The 20,012-nt window shown below is 38.3% G+C and overlaps 2 non-coding genes across 2 annotated transcripts; both read right to left on the bottom strand.

Moving 5' to 3' along the window:
- Positions 1–8,140: 8,140 nt before the first annotated feature.
- LOC112780813 (small nucleolar RNA R71) lies at positions 8,141–8,248 on the bottom strand. Its single transcript, XR_003191627.1, has one exon. It is a non-coding gene; the product is annotated as a small nucleolar RNA R71 (small nucleolar RNA).
- Positions 8,249–14,056: 5,808 nt separating this feature from the next.
- LOC112781179 (small nucleolar RNA R71) lies at positions 14,057–14,164 on the bottom strand. Its single transcript, XR_003191972.1, has one exon. It is a non-coding gene; the product is annotated as a small nucleolar RNA R71 (small nucleolar RNA).
- Between the last annotated feature and the right edge of the window lie 5,848 nt (positions 14,165–20,012).

The following is a 20,012-nucleotide window of genomic DNA, read 5'->3' as shown; positions in this document are numbered from 1 at the left end:
TATTAGACATAAGAATTAAATAAAAAATATTCATTCAGGTAATTCATCAAGCATGTGGTTTGCAGAATTCAAAACAGTGAATTCCAGTTCAATCGAATCAGCATTCAACCTAGAATAATTTAGCCACAAACAAATTCAATCCAGAAACACACATTTTAACAAACTAAACCTAACAAGATCAGTCAAAATAGAATTAAAAAGCAATAAAAATAAATGAAGGAAAAGAAACATGGATGCAGGGGAATGAACCTGTGTTGATGATAAGAAGAGAAACGGGGTAGGTGGAGGGGTGGTGGTGATGTCGCGGTGGCACAGAACTTCACCGCCGCTGGTGGCTGCTCGCCGGTAACAGAAGACGCAGACAGAGAGTGGCGTAGAGACAGGGGTAACGCGCACATAGAAGAAGAAATGGGGAAATAGAGAAGGAAGAGAAGAAAGAAGAAGAGAGAGAGGGTAGGCGATGATGGTCCCAGCACTTGTGAGTTTGAAGCTCATCACAGTCATTCCATCCCAGATCCTACTCGAAATACCACAGACAAGGTTTAGACTTTCCGGATCTCAGGAATGGCCGCCAATAATCCAAGCCTATACCACGAAGACTCTGATCATGAACCAGGAGGCTAAGAGATACACACTTAATCTAAGGTAGAACGGAAGTGGTTGTCAAGCACACGTTCATAGGTTAAGAATGATGATGAGTGTCACGGATCATCATATTCATCACAGTTAAGTACAAGCGAGTATCTTAGAATAGAAACAAGCGTGATTGAATAGAAAATAGAAGTAATTGCATTAATTCATCAAGACACAGCAGAGCTCCTCACCCCCAACCATGGAGTTTAGAGACTCATGCCGTAGAGATACAATGTAAAACGTGAAAAAGTCATGAGGTACAAAATAAATCTCTAAAAGTTGTTTAAATACTAAACTAGTAACCTAGGTTTACAGAAAATGAGTAAACTATGATGGACAGTGCAGAAATCCACTTCTGGGGCCCACTTGGTGTGTGCTGGGGCTGAGACTTGAGCTTTACACGTACCTAGGCTGTTTCTGGAGTTAAACGCCAAGTTGTAACCTGTTTTGGGCGTTTAACTCCAACTGGTAACCTGTTTCTGGCATTTAACGCCAGAATAGGGCAGAGAACTGGCGTTGAACGCCAGTTTGCATCATCTGAAATCGGGCAAAGTATGGACTATTATATATTGCTAGAAAGCCCTGGATGTCTACTTTCCAATGCAATTAGATTTTTGATCAGGTCCCTCAATTTCAGCCAGAAAATACCTGAAATCACAGAAAAATACACAAACTTATAGTAAAGTCCAGAAATTTGATTTTTATTTAAAAACTAATAAAAATATACTAAAAACTAATCAAATCATACTAAAAACTATGTAAAAACAATGCCAAAAAGCGTATAAATTATCCGCTCATCACAACACCAAACTTAAATTGTTGCTTGTCCCCAAGCAACTAAAAACAAAGTAGGATAAAAAGAAGAAAATATACAATGAATTCCAAAAACATCTATGAAGATCAGTCTTAATTAGATGAGCGGGGCTATTACATTTTTACTTCAGAACAGTTTTGGCATCTCACTTTATCCTTTGAAGTTCAAAATGATTGGCATCTAAATGAACTCAGAATTCAGATAGTGTTATTGATTCTCCTAGTTCAGTATGTTGATTGTTGAACACAGTTACTTTATGAGTCTTGGCCGTGACCCTAAGCATTTTGTTTTCCAGTATTACCACCGGATACATGAATGCCACAGACACATAACTGGGTGAACCTTTTCAGATTGTGACTCAGCTTTGCTAAAGTCCCCAGTTAGAGGTGTCCAGAGCTTTTAAGCACACTCTTTTTGCTTTGGACCTTGACTTTAACCGCTCAGTCTCAATTTTTCACTTGACACCTTCACGCCACAAGCACATGGTTAAGGACAGCTTGGTTTAGCCGCTTAGGCCAGGATTTTATTCCTTTAGGCCCTCCTATCCACTGATGCTCAAAGCCTTGGATCCTTTTTTTTACCCTTGCCTTTTGGTTTTAAGGGCTATTGGCTTTTTGCTCTTGCCTTTTGGTTTAAAGAGCTTTTGGCTTTTTCTGCTTGCTTTTTCTTTTTCTTTCTCTTTTTTTTTTCATCATTTTTCTTCTCTTTTTTTTTGCAAGCTTTTGTATTCACTGCTTTTTCTTGCTTCAAGAATCAATTTTATGATTTTTCAGATTATCAACAACATTTCTCCTTTTCATCATTCTTTCAAGAGCCAACATATTTAACATTCATAAACAACAATATCAAAAGACATATGCACTGTTCGAGCATTCATTCAGAAAACAAAAAGTATTGCCACCACATCAAAATAATTAAACTATTTTAAAATTTGAAATTCATGTACTTCTTTTTCTTTTTCAGAAAACATTTTTCATTTAAGAAAGGTGATGGATTCATAGGACATTCATATCTTTAAGACATAGACACTAAACACTAATGATCATGTAATAAAGGCACAGACATAGATAAAACCTAAAGCATATAAATCGAAAAAACAGAAAAACAAATAGACAAGGAGATTAAGGAACGGATCCACCTTAGTGAGGGTGGCGTCTTCTTCCTCTTGAAGAACCAATGGTGCTCTTGAGCTCCTCTGTGTCTCTTCCTTGCCTTTGTTGCTCCTCCCTCATAGCTCTTTGATCTTCTCTAATCTCATGGAAGGTGCCATATGGTTATGGAAAATTAAAAAGCGGGGCTTTTTCCACACCAAACTTAAAATGTGTGGTGGGTTCGGCCAAGGGAGGGTGATAGTGTGTATGAGGGGTTTATGATGGATGGATGTGAGTGGTAAAGAGAGTATGGAGAAGAGAGTGTTATGGAAAGGTGTGAAGAGGAGGAGAGAAGAAAAGGTGGGATTCCTGTGGGGTCCACAGATCTTGAGGGGTCAAGGACTTAGCATTCCTGCTCCATTGAGGCGTGCAAAATGCCCTTAGAGTGCAATCCTGGCATTTAACGCCAGACTGCTGCTTGTTTCTGGCGTTAAACGCCAGCTTTTCCCCCTTTCTTGGCGTTGAATTCTAACTTGGTGCTTGTTTCTGGCGTTTAACACCAGCTTGATGTTTCTTTCTGGCGTTAAACGCCAGTCTGATGCTTCTTACTGGCGTTTAAACGCCAGTAAGCCCTTCCTCCAGGGTGAGCTATTTTTAATGCTGTTTTTGACTTTGCTTTGATTTCTGTGACTCCACATGATCATCATCCTAAAGAAAACATAAATAAAGGAAAACAGAAAATTAACATAGATAAGTAAAAATTGGGTTGCCTCCCAATAAGTGCTTCTTTATTGTCTTTAGCTGGACCTTGCTGAGCTTTTAATCTAGTCTCAGCTTTGAGCATTCTTGCTCAAGATTGCCTTCAAGATAATGCTTGACTATCTGTCCATTAACAATGAACTTCTTATTAGAATCAATGTCTTCAAGCTCCACATAGCCATGTGGTGACACACTTGTAATCATATATGTTGCCCAGTAGGCCTTATGCTCTAGTTCCACGGGCAGATGACAGGCCTTACCATACACAAGCTGGTATGGAGAGGTCCCTATAGGAGTCTTGAATGCTATTCTGTATGCCCACAGAGCGTCATCCAAGCTTCTTGCCCAATCCTTTCTATGAGTACTTACAGTCCGTTCCAGGATTCTTTTTAGTTCTCTATTAGAGACTTCAGCTTGCCCATTTGTCTGTAGATGATATGGAGTTGCCACCTTATGGCTAATTCCATATCGGACCATAGCAGAGTAGAGCTGTTTATTGCAGAAGTGAGTGTCCCCATCACTGATTAGTACTCTAGGGACACCAAACCTGCTGAAGATATATTTCTGGAGGAAATTCAGCACTGTCTTAGTATCATTAGTGGGTGTTGCAATTGCCTCTACCCATTTAGATACATAGTCTACTGCCACCAGAATATATGTGTTTGAGTATGATGGTGGGAAAGGCCCCATGAAGTCAATACCCCATACATCAAACAACTCAATCTCCAAGATTCCCTGTTGAGGCATGGCGTAACCATGAGGCAGATTACCAGCCCTCTAGCAACTATCACAGTTACGTACAAACTCTCGAGAATCTCTATAGAGGGTAGGCTAGTAGAAGCCACTGATGAGCGGATAATTTATATGCTTTTTGGCATTGTTTTTACATAGTTTTTAGTATGATTTAGTTAGTTTTTAGTATATTTTTATTAGTTTTTAAATAAAATTCACATTTCTAGACTTTACTATGAGTTTGTGGGTTTTTCTGTGATTTCAGGTATTTTCTGGCTGAAATTGAGGGACTTGAGCAAAAATCAGATTCAGAGGTTGAAGAAGAACTGCAGATGTTGTTGGATTCTGACCTCCCTGCACTCAAAGTGGATTTTCTGGAGATACAAAACTCCAAATGGCACACTCGTAATTGCGTTGGAAAGTAGACATCCAGGGCTTTCTAGAAATATATAATAGTCCATACTTTGCCCGAGTTTAGATGACGCAAACTGGTGTTCAACGCCAGAAATATGCCCTATTCTGGAGTCAAACGCCAGAAACAGGTTGCAAAGTGGAGTTAAACGCCAGAAACAAGTTATAAACTGGCGTTTAACTCCAAGAAAGACCTCTTCATGTGAAAGCTTCAATGCTCAGCCCAAGCACACACCAAGTGGGCTCCGGAAGTGGATTTCTACATCATTTACTTATCTCTGTAACCCTAGTAACTAGTTTAGCATAAATAGGACTTTTTACTATTGTATTCAGAGATCATTGGACGTTTTAGTTCTGAGATCATGGAGGCTGGCCTCTCGGCCATGCCTAGACCTTATTCTTATGTATTTTCAACGGTAGAGTTTCTACACACCATAGATTAAGGTGTGGAGCTCTGCTGTTCCTCGAGTATTAAAGCAAAGTACTATTGTTTTTCTATTCAATTCAAGCTTATTCCTATTCTAAGATATTCATTCGCACCTAAGAACATGATGAATGTGATGATTATGTGACGCTTATCACCATTCTCACTTATGAACACGTGCCTGACAACCACTTCTGTTCTACATGAAGATGAGATAGAATGAGTATCTCTCAGATATCTAATACAGGGGACCGAGTCCGAGATATTAGAGTCTTCGTGGTATAAGTTAGAACCCATGGGCGGCCATTCCTGAGATCCGAAAAGTCTAAACCTTGTCTGTGGTATTCCGAGTAGGATCTGGGAAGGGATGGTTGTGACGAGCTTCAAACTCGCGAGTGCTGGGCGTAGTGACAGACGCAAAAGGATAGTAAATCCTATTCTAGTATGATCGAGAACCGACAGATGATTAGCCATGCAGTGACAGCGCATTGGACCATTTTCACAGAGAGGACGGGATGTAGCCATTGACAACGGTGATGCTCAACATACAGCTTGCCATGGAAATGAGTAGTATTGATTGGATGAAGACAGTAGGAAAGCAGAGGTTCAGGAGGAACGAAAGCCTCTCTATACGCTTATCTGAAATTCTCACTAATGAATTACATAAGTATCTCTATCATAGTTTATCTTTTAATTATGTTTTAATTATCAATTCTCTATAACTATTTGAATCCGCCTGACTGAGATTTACAAAGTGACCATAGCTTGCTTGAAGCTGACAATCTCCGTGGGATCGACCCTTACTCACGTAAGGTTTATTACTTGGACAACCCAGTGCACTTGCTGGTTAGTTGTGCGAAGTTGTGACAAAGTGTGATTCACGTTTGAGAGCACCAAGTCTTTGGCGCCATTGTTGATGATCACAATTTCGTGCACCAAGTTTTTGGCGCCGTTGCCGGGGATTGTTCGAGTTTGGACAACTGACGGTTCATCTTGTTGCTCAGATTAGGTAATTTTATTTTAATTTTAAGCCTTTTGTTTTTGTTCTTTTTATTTTCGAAAAAAAAATTCAAAAAAAAAATTATTCTATGTTCTTCAGAATTTTTAAGAATGAATTCTAGAGTTTCAGATGATGCTTTTATCATCACAGGAGTCAGTTGATTCCTATCAATTTGGCTGTTGTATGTAATGTCTTGTTGAAGCTTGTTCTGCCCTGTCTAATCTCTTTAGACTGAAGCTTTAGACTAACATTGCATGATTCCTGGAATCTTTATTAAAAATTTTGAGTTTCTTATTTTCTTTTTCCAAATAATTTTTGAAAAATCCAAAAAAAATTTTAACAAAATCATAAAACCAAAAATATTTTGTGTTTCTTGTTTGAGTCTAGTGTCAAATTTTAAGTTTGGTGTCAATTGCATATTTTTAATTTTTCTTAAAATTTTCGAAAACTCATGCATGATGTTCTTCATGATCTTCAAGTTGTTCTTGACGATTTTCTATGTTTGATCTTTAATTTTTCTTGTTTTGTGTCTTTTCTTGTTTTTCATATGCATTTTCAATTTGTTAATGTCTAAACTTTGAAAATTTCTATGTTTGGTGTCTTGCATGTTTTTCTTTTCTTAAAAAATTTTCAAAAATAAGTCTTGATGTTCATCTTGATCTTCAAAGTGTTCTTGGTGTTCATCTTGACATTCAAAGTGTTCTTGCATGCATTAGTTGTTTTGATTCATAATTTTCATGTTTTGAGTCTTTTTGTTGTTTTTCTCTTTCTTCATTAAAAATTCAAAAATAAAAAAAATATCTTTCCCTTTTTCTCTCATAAAATTTCGAAAATTTGAATTGAATTAGTCATAAAATTTTAAAATTTAGTTGTTTCTTGTTAATCAAGTCAAATTTTCAATTTAAAAAGTTCTATCTTTTTCAAATCCTTTTCAAAAATAAAATCTTTCTCATTTTTTCTTCATATTTTCGAAAACTTTATATATTTGATTTTCAAAATCTTTTTCTTATTTTATTTCATAATTTTCGAAAATAATGCTAGCATTTAATATTTTGATTCAAAAATCTTCAAGTTGTTACTTGCCTATTAAGAAAGGTTCAATCTTTAAAATTTTAAAATCATATCTTTTTGTTTCTTGTTAGTCAAGTAATCAACTTTAATTTTCAAAATCAAATCTTTTTAAATTTTCTTTTCAAATCTTTTTCAATATCTTTCAATCATATCTTTTTCAATTTTAATTTCAAAACCTTTTTCTAACTTCTTATCTTTTCAAAATTGATTTTCAAATCTTTTTCAATTAACTACTTGACTTTTTGTTTGATTTTAAAAGTTTTCTGTTTCAATCATATCTTTTTCAAAACCACCTAACTACCTTTCTCTCTCCAATTTTCGAAAATTACTAACCTCTTTTTCAAAATTACTTTTAATTAACTATTTGTTTTAAATTTTAATTTGATTTAATTTTATTTTCCTTTCTTAATTTTCGAATTTTAACTTTAATTTTAAATTAAAAACAAAAAAATATTTTTATTTTATTTTATTTTATTTTCGAATTCTCTCCCCCTCATCTCTTTCTAATTATTTTATTTATCTACTAACACTTCTCTTCTTAAAAATTCGAACCCTCTCCCTCTTTCTATGTTTGAATTCTTTTTTTTCTCTTCTACTCACATAAAGGAACCTCTCTACTGTGGCAAAGAGGATCCCTATTATTTTCTGTTTCCTTCTTTTTTCATATGAGCAGGAGCAAGGACAAGAATATTCTTGTTGAAGCTGATCCCGAACTTGAAAGGACTCTGAAGAGGAAGCTAAGAGAAGTCAAAACACAACACTCTGAAGAGGACTTTACTGAAATTTTCGAAAAAGAAGTAGAGATGGCCGAAAATAATAATAATGGTGGAGATGCAAGGAAGATGCTTGGTGACTTTACTGCACCAAAATCCAATTTACATGGAAGAAGCATCTCAATCCCTGCCATTGGAGCAAACAATTTTGAGCTAAAGCCTCAATTAGTTTCTCTGATGAACCAGAACTGCAAGTTTCATGAACTTCCATCAGAAGATCCTTTTCAGTTCTTTACTGAATTCTTGTAGATCTGTGATACTGTTAAGACCAATGGGGTTGATCCCGAGGTCTACAGGCTTATGCTTTTCCCGTTTGCTGTAAGAGACAGAGCTAGAATATGGTTAGACTCTCAACCTAAAGATAGCCTGAACTCTTGGGATAAGCTGGTCACGGCTTTCTTAGCCAAGTTCTTTCCTCCTCAAAAGCTTAGCAAGCTTAGAGTGGATGTTCAAACCTTCAAACAGAAAGAAGGTAAATCCCTCTATGAAGCCTAGGAGAGATACAAGGAACTGACCAAAAAGTGTCCTTCTGACATGCTTTCAGAATGGACCATCCTGGATATATTCTATGATGGTCTGTCTAAATTATCTAAGATTTCATTGGACCATTCTGCAGGTGGATCCATTCACTTAAAGAAAACGCCAGTAGAAGCTCAGAAACTCATTGACATGGTTGCAAATAACCAGTTCATGTACACTTCTGAAAGGAATCCTGTGAGTAATGGGATGCCTCAGAGGAAGGGAGTTCTTGAAATTGATACTCTGAATGCCATATTGGCTCAGAATAAAATATTGACTCAGCAAGTCAATATGATTTCTCAAAGTCTGAATGGATTGCAAGCTGCATCCAACAGTACTCAAGAGGCATCTTCTGAAGAAGAAGCTTATGATCCTGAGAACCCTGCAATAGCAGAGGTGAATTACATGGGGGAACCCTATGGAAACACCTATAATCGCTCATGGAAAAATCATCCAAATTTCTCATGGAAGGATCAACAAAAGCCTCAACAAGGCTTTAATAATGGTGGAAGAAACAGGTTTAGCAATAGCAAGCCTTTTCCATCATCCACTCAGCAACAGACAGAGAATTCTGAGCAGAATCTATCTAGCTTAGCAAATATAGTCTCTGATCTATCTAAGGCCACTCTAAGTTTCATGAATGAAATAAAGTCCTCCATTAGAAATTTGGAGGCACAAGTGGGCCAGCTGAGTAAAAGAGTCACTGAAACTCCTCTTAGTACTCTCCCAAGCAATACAGAAGAGAATCCAAAAAGAAAGTGCAAGGCCATTACCTTGCTTGGTGTGGCCGAACTCAAAGAGGAGAAGGAGGGCGTGAATCCTAGTGAGAAAGACCTCCTCGGACGCTCAGTGACCAATAAGGAGTTTCCCTTTGAGGAACCAAAGGAATCTGGGGCTCATCTAGAGACCATAGAGATTCCATTGAACCTCCTTTTACCCTTCATGAGCTCTGATGAGTATTCATCCTCTGAAGAGGATGAAGACATTACTGAAGAGCAAGTTGCTAAATACCTTGGTGCAATCATGAAGCTGAATGCCAAATTATTTGGTAATGAGACTTGGGAAGATGAACCTCCCTTGCTCACCAATAAACTGAATGCATTGGATAGACATAAATTACCTCAAAAGAAACAGGATCTTGGTAAATTCCTAATTCCCTATAACATAGGCACCATGACGTTTGAGAAGGCTCTGTGTGACCTGGGGTCAAGAATAAACATAATGGCACTCTTTGTAATGGAGAAACTTGGGATCTTTGAGGTGCAAGCTGCCAGAATCTCATTAGAGATGGCAGACAACTCAAGCAAATAGGCTTATGGACTAGTAGAGGACGTGCTAGTAAAGGTTGAAGGCCTTTACATCCCTACTGATTTCATAATCCTAGACATTGGGAAGGATGAGGATGAATCCATCATCCTTGGAAGACCCTTCCTAGCCACAGCAAAAGCTGTGATTGATGTGGACAGACGAGAGTTGGTCCTTCAACTGAATAAGGACTACCTTGTATTTAAAACTCAAGGTTCTCCTTCTGTAACCATGGAGAGGAAGCATGAAAAGCTTCTCTCACTGCAGAGTCAACCAAAGCCCCCACAGTCAAACTCTAAGTTTGGTGTTGGGAGGCCATAACCAAACTCTAAGTTTCGTGTTGAACCCTCACATTCAAACTCTAAGTTCGGTGTTGGGAGGTCCCAACAATGCTCTGAACACCTGTGAGGCTCCATGAGAGCTCACTGTCAAGCTATTGACATTAAAGAAGCGCTTGTTATGAGGCAACCCAATGTTATTTTTATCTATTTTATTTTATTTCGTATTTTATTAGGTTGATGATCATGTGGAGTCACAAAAACTACTGAAAAATTCAAAAACGTAATGAAAAACAGCATTAAAAATAACACACCCTGGAGGAGGAGTGATGAGCGGATAATTTATACACTTTTTGGCATTGTTTTTAGTATGTTTTTAGTATATTTTAGTTAGTTTTTATTATGTTTTTATTAGTTTTTAAATAAAAATCACTCTTCTGGACTTTACTATGAGTTTGTGTGTTTTTATGTGATTTCAGGTATTTTCTGGCTGAAATTGAGGGACCTGAGCAAAAATCTAATTCAGAGGCTGAAAAAGGACTGCAGATGTTGTTGGATTCTGACCTCCCTGCACTCGAAGTGGATTTTCTGGAGCTACAGAAGCCCAATTGGCGTGCTCTTAACTGCGTTGTAAAGTAGACATCCTGGGCTTTCCAGCAATATATAATTGTTAATACTTTGCCCGAGATTTGATGGCCCAAACAGGTGTTCCAAGTCAGCTCAAGAATTTTGGCGTTTAATGCCAGAACTGGCACAAAAGCTGGCGTTTAACTCCAAGAAAAGTCTCTACACATGGAAGCTTCAATGCTCAGCCCAAGCACACACCAAGTGGGACCGGAAGAAGATTTCTGCATTAATTACCTATTTCTGTAACCCTAGGCTACTAGTTTTCTATAAATAGGACCTTTTGCTATTGTATTTTCGTCTTGGTCATTCTGGTTCCCCCTCTAGGGCCAAAGCCAATGAACCTTCATTACTTTTGTATTTTCAATGGTGGAGTTTTTACACACCATAGATTAAGGTGTGGAGCTCTGCTGTTCTTCATGACTTAATACAAGTACTATTGTTTTTCTATTCAACTCAAATCTATTTCTTCTCCAAGATATTCATTCGCACCCAAGAACATGATGAATGTGATGATTATGTGACACTCGTTACCATTCTCACCTATGAAGATGTGTCTGACAACCACTTCCATTCTACATGTAAACAAGCTTGAATGTGTATCTCTTGGGTTTCTAATCTAAGATTAGAACCTTCGTGGTATAGGCTAGAATTATTGGTGGCCATTCCTAAGATCCGGAACGTCTAAACCTTGTCTGTGGTATTCTGAGTAGGATCTGGGAAGGGATGACTATGACGAGCTTCAAACTCGCGCGTGTTGGGCGTGTGACAGATGCAAAAGGATCAATGGATCCTATTCCAACATGATCGAGAACCGACAGATGATTAGCCGTGCGGTGACAGCGTACGTAGAACATTTTCACTGAGAGGACGGGAAGTAGCCATTGAAAACGGTGATGCCCAACATAAAGCTTGCCATGGAAAGGAGTATGAATGATTGGAAGAAGGCAATAGGAAAGCAGAGGTTCAAGAGGAACAAAGCATCTTCATACGCTTATCTGAAATTCCTACTAAGGAATTACATAAGTATCTCTTTCTTATCTTATTTTATGTTTTATTCATATTTTAATTACCCATTCTCCATACCCATTTGAATCCTCCTGACTGAGATTTACAAGATGACCATAGCTTGCTTCAAGCCGACAATCTCCGTGGGATCGACCCTTACTCACGTAAGGTATTACTTGGACGACCCAGTGCACTTGCTGGTTAGTTGTGCGGAATTGTGACAAAGTGTGATTCACGTTTGAGAGCACCAAGTCTTTGGCGCCATTGTTGATGATCACAATTTCGTGCACCAAGTTTTTGGCACCGTTGCCGGGGATTGTACGAGTTTGGACAACTGACGGTTCATCTTGTTGCTTAGATTAGGTAATTTTATTTTATGTTTAAGCTTTTTTACTTTTTATTTTCGAAATTTTTTTTTTCAAAAATACAAAAAAATTTTCTATTTTGTTCTTTAGAGTTTTTAAGAATGAATTCTAGAGTTTCATGATGATTTGTTGAAGTCTGGCTGGCTGTGAAGCCATGTCTAATCTTTTGGACCGAGGTTTCAACGACAAGAGCTTGTTGATTTCTATCAATTTTGCTGTTGTGAGCAATGATCTGCTAAAGCTTGGCTGGCCATTGGCCATGTCTAGTGTTTTGGATCGGAGCTTTCTTTGAAAGCTTGGCTGGCTAGTAAGCCATGTCTAATTCCTGGACCGGAGTCTTAGACTAGCATTGCAATGATTCCTGGAATTCTTATTAAAAATTTTGAATCCCTTTATTTTCTTTTCCTCCCAATTTTCGAAAAATCACAAAAAATTTTATAAAACCATAAAAATAAAAAATATTCTATGTTTCTAGTTTGAGTCTAGTGTCTAATTTTAAGTTTGGTGTCAATTGCATGTCTTTATTCTTCTAATTTTCAAAAATTACATGCATTATGTTCGTCATTGATCTTCAAGATGTTCTTGATGATTTCCTTGCTCTGATCTTTAAATTCTCTTGTTTTGTGTGTTTAGTTGTTTCTCACATGCATTTTTCAAATTGTTATAGTCCTTAGTATACAAACTTTTAAGTTTGGTGTCTTGCATGCATTATGTATTTGATCTTGTTTTCCATGTTTAATTGCATTTTGATTGTTCCTCATCATTAAAAATCCAAAAATTTGTCAAAATTATGTCTTTTCAAGTCAATAATATAGAGAATTGAAGATTCAGAACATGCAGCAGAGGAACTACACAGAAAAAGCTGGGCGTTCAAAATGCCTAGTGAAGAAGGAAAATTGGCATTTAAACGCCAGCCAGGCAACCTGGCTGGGCGTTAAACGCCCAAAAAGGTAGGATTTTGGGCGTTAAATGCCAAAATGGATGCCATTCTGGGCGTTTAACGCCAGAAGGACGCTAGAGGGAAGATTTTGTTTTTAATTCAAATTTTTTTCAAATTTTTATGATTTTTCAAAATCAAATCTTTTCAAATCATATCTTTTCAATCATATCCTTTCAAAATCAATTTCTTTCCATTTTTTATTTTATTACTATTTTCGAAAATCCTTGCTACAATTAGTGATTTAATTTAAAATTTTCAAGTTGTTACTTGCCTATTAAGAAAGGATCAAAAGTTTTAATTCTAGAATCATATCTTCTAATTTCTTGTTAGTCAAGTAATCAACTTTAATTTTATAACTTTTCTTTTTTTTAATTTGATTTTCAATCATATCTTCTCAATCATATCCTTTCAATCACATCTTTTTCAAAATTAATTTTCAATCATATCTTTTTAATTTCTAATTTCAAAATCACTTAATTTCTTTCCCAATCTTAATTTTCGAAAATCTCAATCAAATCTTCAAATTTCTTTTTAATTATCTCAAAATTTTTAATTTAATTTTCGAAAATTCTTCCCCTCTTCTAACATCCTTCTATTTAAGGGACTAACACTCCTCCTCAAGGTGCAATTCGAACTCTATCCCTCTTGATAAGTTCGAATTATCTTCTATCTATCTCCTCCTTCTATTCTTCTTTTCCTCTAACACCTCAAGGAATCTCTATACTGTGACATAGAGGATTCCATACTTTCTTGTTCTCTTCTCTTTCATATGAGCAGGAGCAAAGACAAAGGCATTCTTGTTGAAGCTGATCCTGAACCTAAAAAGACCTTGAAGAGAAAGCTAAGAGAAGCAAAAGTACAAATCTCTGTAGAGGGCCTAATAGAGCTTTTCAAAGAAGAAGAAGCAATGGCAGCCGAAAACAACAATGCCAACAATGCAAGGAAGGCGCTTGGTGACTTTACTACACCTACTCCCGACTTCTATGGGAGAAGCATCTCAATCCCTGCCATTGGAGCAAACAATTTTGAGCTTAAGCCTCAATTAGTTTCTCTAATGCAATAGAATTGTAAGTTTCATGGACTTTCATTAGAAGATCCTCATCAGTTCTTAGCTGAATTCTTGCAAATCTGTGACACTGTCAAGACCAATGGGGTTGACCCTGAGGTCTACAGACTTATGCTCTTTCCTTTTGTTGTAAGAGACAGAGCTAGGACATGGTTGGACTCACAACCTAAAGAATGCCTGAACTCTTGGGAAAAGCTAGTCAATGCCTTCTTGGCAAAGTTCTTTCCACCTCAAAAATTGAGTAAGCTTAGAGTGGAAGTCCAAACCTTCAGACAGAAGGAAGGTGAATCCCTCTATGAAGCTTGGGAAAGATACAAGCAATTGATCAGAAGGTGTCCTTCTGACATGCTTTCAGAATGGAGCATCATAGGTATCTTCTATGATGGTCTATCTGAACTGTCCAAGATGTCATTGGACAGCTCTGCTGGAGGATCTCTTCATCTGAAGAAGACACCTGCAGAAGCTCAGGAACTCATTGAAATGGTTGCAAATAACCAATTCATGTACACTTCTGAAAGGAATCCTGTGAATAATGGGACAAATCAGAAGAAAGGAGTTCTTGAAATTGATACTCTGAATGCCATATTGGCTTAGAACAAGATATTAACTCAACAAGTTAATATGATCTCTCAGAGTCTGTCTGGAATACAAGCAGCAACAGGTAGTACTAAAGAAGCTTCCTCTAAAGAAGAAGCTTATGACTCTGAGAACCCTGCAATGGAAGAGGTGAATTACATGGGAGAATCCTATGGAAACACCTATAATCCTTCATGGATAAATCATCCAAATCTCTCATGGAAGGATCAATAGAGACCTCAACAAGGTTTTAACAACAATGATGGTGGAAGAAATAGGTTTAACAATAGCAAGCCTTTTCCATCATCTTCTCAGCAACAGACAGAGAATTCTAAGCAGAGCCACTCTGACTTAGCAACTATAGTCTCTGATCTAATTAAAACCACTCAAAGTTTCATGACTGAAACAAGGTCCTCCATTAGAACTTTGGAGGCACAAGTGGGTCAGCTGAGTAAGAAAATTACTGAACTCCCTCCTAGTACTCTCCCAAGCAATACAGAAGAGAATCCAAAAAGAGAGTGCGAGGCCATAACCACATCTCACATGGCCAAACTTGGAGAGGAGGAAGAGGCAGTGATTTCCACTGAGGAAGACCTCAATGGACGTTCACTGGCCTCCAAGGAGTTCCATAATGAGGAACCATGGGAATCTGAGGCTCACACTGAGACCATAGAGATTCTATTGAATTTACTTCTGCCATTCATGAGCTCTGATGAGTATTCTTCCTCTGAAGATGATGAAGATGTTACTGAAGAGCAAGTTACTAAGTTCCTTGGAGCAATCATGAAACTAAATGCCAAGTTATTTGGTAATGAGACTTGGGAGGATGAACCCCCCTTCCTCACCAAAGAACTGGATGACTTGACTAGGCAGAAATTACCTCTAAAGAGACAAGACTCTGGAAAGTTCTCAATACCTTGTACCATAGGCACCATAACCTTTGAGAAGGCTCTGTGTGACCTAGGGTCAAGCATAAACCTCATGCCTCTCTCTGTAATGGAGAAACTAGGAATTTTTGAGGTGCAAGCTGCAAGAATCTCATTAGAGACAATTCAAGGAAACAAGCTTATGGACTTGTAGAGGATGTCTTGGTAAAGGTTGAAGACCATTACATCCCTGTTGATTTTATAATCTTAGAGACTGTAAAGTGTATGGATGAATCCATCATCCTTGGGAGACCCTTCCTAGCCACAGCAAAAGCTATGATTGATGTTGACAGAGGAGAATTGGTCCTTCAAGTGAATGAGGACTCCCTTGCGTTTAAAGCTCAAGGATCTCCCTCTGTAATCATGGAGAAGAAGCATGAAAAGCTTCTCTCAATGCAGAGTCAAACAAAATCCCCATATTCAAACTCTAAGTTTGGTGTTGGGAGGCCACAATCAACCTCTAAGTTTGGTATTGGGAGGCCATCATCATGCTCTGAGTATCTGTGAGGCTCCATGAGAGCCCACTGTCAAGCTACTGACATTAAAGAAGCGCTTGTTGGGAGGCAACCCAATTTTTACTTATCTATGTTAAATTTCTATTTGTTATTTTATGTTTTTTTAGGTTGATGATCATGTGAAGTCACAAAAACAATTGAAAAAGTAAAAATAAACTGAAAAACAGAATAAAAAATAGCACACCCTGGAGGAGAAATCTACTGGCGTTTAAACGCCAGTAAGGGCAGCAGAATGGGCGTTAAAAGCGCAGTCTGGCACCATTCTGAGCGTTTAATGCCAGAAATGGGCACCAGATTGGCGTTTAACGCCAGAAAAGGGCAAGAAGCTGGCGTTAAATGCTAGGATTGGCAGAAAAGGGCGTTTTGCACTCAACTTGGTACAGGGATGAAAAATCCTTGACACCTCAGGATCTGTGGACCCCACAGGATCCCCACCTACCCCACCTCTCTCTCTTCTTCACCCATTCACCAGTCACCTCAATACCTCTTCCCCAAAAAACCCCTCACCTATCAAATCCTACCCTCTTCTCCATAAACCCTTCACTAATCCACATCAATCCATCATAAAACCCCACCTACCTCACCATTCAAATTCAAAACACTTTCCCTCCCAAACCCACCCTATATGGCCGAACCCTAACCCTCTCTCCACCCCTATATAAACCCATCTTCACCCCTTCATTTTCACACAACATCAACACTACTTCTCCCCCTTGGCCGAAACACCAACCCACCTCCATCTCCTCTATTTCTTCTTCTTCTACTCCTTTCTTTTTTCTTTTGTTCGAGGACGAGCAAACCTTCTAAGTTTGGTGTGGCAAAAGCGTTGCTTTTTATTTTTCTATAACCATTTATGGCACCTAAGGCCGGAGAAACCTCTAGAAAGAGGAAAGGGAAGGCAAAAGCTTCCACCTCCGAGTCATGGGAGATGGAGAGATTCATCTCAAGGGTGCATCAAGACCACTTCTATGAAGTCGTGGCCAAGAAGAAGGTGATCCCCGAGGTCCCTTTTAAACTCAAAAAGGGTGAATATCCAAAGATCCGACATGAGATTCGAAGAAGAGGTTAGGAAGTTCTCACCAACCCCATTCAATAAGTCAGAATCTTAATGGTTCAAGAGTTCTATGCCAATGCATGGATCACCAAGAACCATGATCAAAGTGTGAACCCGGACCCAAAGAATTGGCTTACAATGGTTCGGGGGAAATGCTTAGATTTTAGTCCGGAGAATGTAAGGTTGGCATTCAACTTGCCCATGATGCAAGGAGATGCACACCCCTACACTAGAAGGGTCAACTTTGATCAAAGGTTGGACCAAATTCTCATAGACATTTGTGAAGAGGGCGCTCAATGGAAGAGAGATTCAAGAGGGAAGCCGGTTCAACTAAGAAGGCATGACCTCAAGCCCGTGGCTAGGGGATGGTTGGAGTTCGTTCAACGCTCAATCATTCCCACTAGCAACCGGTCTAAAGTTACTATAGACCAGGCGATCATGATCCATAGCATCATGATTGGAGAGGAAGTAGAAGTTCATGAGGTTATATCCCAAGAACTCTACAAGGTGGCGGACAAGTCCTCCACTTTGGTAAGGTTAGCCTTCCTTCATCTCATGAGGAAAATCCTCATCATGAAATCCCTGAGATGCCTCAAGGGATGCATTTTCCTCCACAAAACTATTGGGAGCAAATCAACACCTCCCTAGGAGAATTGAGTTCCAATATGGGACAACTAAGGGTGGAGCACCAAGAGCATTCTATCCTCCTCCATGAAATTAGAGAAGACCAAAGAGTTATGAGAGAGGAGCAACAAAGGCAAGGAAGAGACATTGAGGAGCTCAAGCACTCCATAAGATCTTCAAGAGGAAGAACAAGCCGCCATCACTAAGGTGGTCCCGTTCTTTAATTTCCTTGTTTTTTATTTTCTGTTTTTTCAAAAATTATGCCTTATGTCTATTTATGTTTGTGTCTTTATTACATGATCACTAGTGTCTAAGTGTCTATGCCTTAAAGCTATGAAAATGAATCCATCACCTTTCTTAAATAAAGAGTGTTTTAATTGAAAAGGAAAAGAAGTACATGAATTTCGAATTTTAAAATAGTTTAATTATTCTGATGTGGTGGCAATACTTTTGTCTTTCTGAATGAATGCCTGAACAGTGCATATTTTTGATATTGTTGATTCATGAATGTTAAAATTGTTGGCTCTTAAAAGAATGATGGAAAAGGAGAAATGTTATTTGATAATCTGAAAAATCATAAAATTGATTCTTGAAGCAAGAAAAAGCAGTGAAAAGTTTGCAGAAAAAAAAAGAGTATATGCAAAAAAAAAGAGAGAAAGAAAAAGAAAAAGCAAGCAGAAAAAGCCAATAGCCCTTTAAACCAAAAGGCAAGGGTGAAATAAAAAAAAGGGGATCCAAGGCTTTGAGCATCAATGGATAGGAGGGGCCACAAGAATAAAATCCTGGCCTAAGCGCCTAAACCAAGCTGTCCCTAACCATGTGCTTGTGGCGTGAAGGTGTCAAGTGAAAACTTGAGACTGAGCGGTTAAAGTCGTGGTCCAAAAGCAAAAAGAGTGTGCTTAAGAGCCCTGGACACCTCTAAGTGGGGACTCTAGCAAAGCTGAGTCACAATCTGAAAAGGTTCACCCAGTTATGTGTCTGTGGCATTTATGTATCCGGTGATAATACTGGAAAACAAAATGCTTTGGGTCACGGCCAAGACTCAAAAAGTAGCTGTGTTCAAGAATCAACATACTTAACTAGGAGAATCAATAACACTATCTGAATTCTGAGTTCCTATAGATGCCAATCATTCTGAACTTCAAGGGATAAAGTGAGATGCCAAAACTGTTCAGAAGCAAAAAGCTAAAAGCCCTACTCAATCTAATTAATACTGATCTCCATAGATGTTTTTGGAATTCATTGTACATTCTATTCCTTTTATCCTAATTGATTTTTAGTTTCTTGGGGACAAGCAACAATTTAAGTTTGGTGTTGTGATGAGCGGATAATTTATACGCTTTTTGGCATTATTTTTAGTATATTTTAGTTAGTTTTTATTAGTTTTTAAATAAAAATCACTCATCTGGACTTTACTATGAGTTTGTATATTTTTCTGTGATTTTAGGTATTTTCTGGCTGAAATTGAGGGACCTGAGCAAAAATCTGATTCAGAGGCTGAAAAAGGACTGCAGATATTGTTGGATTCTGACCTCCCTGCACTCTAAGTGGATTTTCTGGTGCTACAGAAGCCCAATTGGTACGCTCTCAATTGCGTTGGAAAGTAGACATTTTGGGCTTTCCAAAAATATATAATAGTTCATACGTTGCCCAAGATTTGATGGCCCAAACAGGCGTTCCAAGTCAGCTCAAGAATTCTGGCGTTTAACGCCAGAATTGGCACAGAAGCTGGAGTTAAACGCCCAAACTGGCACAAAAGCTGGCGTTCAACTCCAAGAAAAGTCTCTACACATGGAAGCTTCAATTCTCAGCCCAAGCACACACCAAGTGGGCCCGGAAGAAGATTTCTGCATTAATTACCTATTTCTGTAACCCTAGGCTACTAGTTTTCTGTAAATAGGACCTTTTGCTATTGTATTTTCGTCTTGGTCATTCTGGTTCCCCCTCTGGGGCCGAAGCCAATGAACCTTCATTAATTTTGTATTTTCAACGGTGGAGTTCCTACACACCATAGATTAAGGTGTGGAGCTCTGCTGTTCTTCATGAATTAATACAAGTACTATTGTTTTTCTATTCAACTCAAGTCTATTTCTTCTCCAAGATATTCATTCGCACCCAAGAACATGATGAATGTGATGATTATGTGACACTCATTACCATTCTCACCTATGAACGCATGCCTGATAACCACTTCCGTTCTACATGCAAACAAGCTTGAATGTGTATCTCTTGGGTTTCTAATCTAAGATTAGAACCTTCGTGGTATAGGCTAGAATTATTGGCGGCCATTCCTAAGATCTGGAATGTCTAAATTTTGTCTGTGGTATTCTGAGTAGGATCTGGGAATGGATGACTATGACGAGCTTCAAACTCGCGAGTGTTGGGCGTGTGACAGACGCAAAAGGATCAATGGATCCTATTCCAACATGATCGAGAACCGACAGATGATTAGCTGTGCAGTGACAGCGTGCGTAGAACATTTTCATTGAGAGGACGGGAAGTAG

The sequence above is a fragment of the Arachis hypogaea genome, chromosome 19, assembly GCF_003086295.3.
Source record: "Arachis hypogaea cultivar Tifrunner chromosome 19, arahy.Tifrunner.gnm2.J5K5, whole genome shotgun sequence".
Taxonomy (NCBI): domain Eukaryota; kingdom Viridiplantae; phylum Streptophyta; class Magnoliopsida; order Fabales; family Fabaceae; genus Arachis; species Arachis hypogaea.
The sequence above is the reverse complement of the archived record's forward strand: the minus strand, read 5'-3'. Positions and strand labels throughout refer to the sequence as shown.